This window comes from Cibotium barometz, chromosome 54 (genome assembly GCF_041138505.1).
Source record: "Cibotium barometz isolate CiBa-2024 chromosome 54, ASM4113850v1, whole genome shotgun sequence".
NCBI lineage: Eukaryota > Viridiplantae > Streptophyta > Polypodiopsida > Cyatheales > Cibotiaceae > Cibotium > Cibotium barometz.
In genome coordinates this window covers 20,714,955-20,716,878 of record NC_141099.1, presented here as the reverse complement: position 1 = coordinate 20,716,878, position 1,924 = coordinate 20,714,955, and the positions used below count along the sequence as shown (strand labels likewise).

The window sequence follows — 1,924 nt, the reverse complement described above, 5'->3', positions numbered from 1 at the left end:
CTTACCAGACCTCAGACATCATCAGCTTCACCTGCAAGATCAAATCAAATGCTCAGCAGTCACATTCCCTTAGCTTTACCTTCAACATCCCAGCAAGTCCTAATCCCTCACTCAAACCCTTGGAAACCCAATACAGAAAAACCATGGAGTGGAGGTGCCATAAACACTTTGCTTTGTCTAGGTTTAGTGTGTCATTAATTTTAGGCTTTGTCTAGGTTAAGTGTGTCATTAACACTTTGCTTTGCCTAGTTTAAGTGTGTCATTAACACTTTGTTGTGTCTAGGTTCAAGTGCATAATTAACACTTTGCTCTGCCTTGTTAAGCATGTCATTAACACTTTGCTTAAGTTAAGTGCATCATTAACTCTTTGCTATAATAAGGTAAAGTGTGGCATTGAGAATTTGTTCTTTATTTTTAGGTGGAAGTGATAAGCTCAGGCCAAAGGCTGGAAATGTACGTGTCATGCAACAAGAGGACAGGCAGAGCTTATGCTGTTGCTGGAATCCACTGGCCTCGTCTTTGATGACGTGAATGTTTCCTGCCATCATCGCTTGCTCTTCCAAGCTTCTAGCACCCAAGTAAGTAGAAAAATTTACAGAACCCATCTTCTTAATTACTAAAATAATCATAACCCATCTCTCTAATTACTAAAATTTACATAACCCATCTTCTTAATTACTAAAATAATCATAACTCATCTCTCTAATCATGATAGAACTCAGAACCCATCAGCATTTTCATTGAATTAATCATTAGATCAAGCTTCTAATCTTAGCGCTCCGTGAATCACTTGGCATACATCATCTGTCCTTACCATATGCAAAGATCAGCAATGGAAATTAGGGTAATTAACTAAAAGATTTGTTCTCTCATAAGCGATCATCTTCAGATCCCATTAGACCTTTAATTCATACCTTATCATTATATGCACACGTTTCTTATAAAAAATCAGGTCAAACTCCATTACATGTTGAAATCTCGCAGCCCAACATTCTTAATCACATTAATTGGATTAAATCAAGCTAATTTGACACGATCCATACTTCATCATTTTATGCAGAACCTATTCACCTCAATTCAGTGTCAATATTAATCATATTTATGGCAACTAATTGTGATTAATTGTGCTGTGTTGTCTCAGAAAGGAGTTCACTTGATGGACAAGCAGGTCATAAGGAGGGCAGTCTTAAGGGCAATCCTCAAGATTTAGAGGCAATATAGGATACTAATACAAGATTAGTTTAAGCGAACGCGTCTCTGAGGAGACCCATCATTTCATTTATAGAAACCTTGCTTATTTTAATCAGCTGGTTATCTAGTTTAGCAGCTAAGCGCGCCAGTTAACAGCAAAATTAATACTGGCAGAGTGTGATTTGCAGTAATATGATGGTCCTCTCATGTAATAAAACCATGATTTATTGTACGGTTAAGCTCTAATTGTACAACATAATATGATCGATCTCTTGTAATTTTTGGGATGATAAGAAATCGATACTGCAATAGATTTGCGTTACATACTTGCAGCAGGACTTGGAGCATCTACTTGTTTACAAGGAAGATTTCTTCTGAGATTAAGGGTGCGATTAGCAAGGAATCACTAATCGTGTAGGTTTCCTTTCGCCTTTCATTGACAGAACGGAAAAAATCTGTGTGTGTGAGTGTGTGTGCGCGCGCGTGTGCTGCGTGTGTGTGTGTGTGTGTTTTTTTTTTAAAGCCATCTAGTCGCCACCCAACGTCATGTACCTTGCCTTTCATTTGAAACAGCGAATCCAACACGCTTCATGTGTGTGATTGCTCTTTAAGTCTAGGTCCATGTGTACATGAGTCCAAACTTTGTGAAATAGCATGTTTCACATTATTTACCCAAGTCCAAAGTGGATGAAGTCATGGGTGGTGCAATTTAGATGATGCTACCTTGGATGAT

General features: G+C 38.0%; 1 long non-coding RNA gene across 1 annotated transcript; it reads left to right on the top strand.

Annotated features, from left to right (window-relative positions):
* The first annotated feature begins 416 nt into the window (after positions 1 to 416).
* On the top strand, positions 417 to 1,510 carry LOC147607934 (uncharacterized). The gene is made up of 2 exons (XR_015264550.1): positions 417 to 578; positions 1,142 to 1,510. It is a non-coding gene; the product is annotated as an uncharacterized LOC147607934 (long non-coding RNA).
* Positions 1,511 to 1,924: the final 414 nt, after the last annotated feature.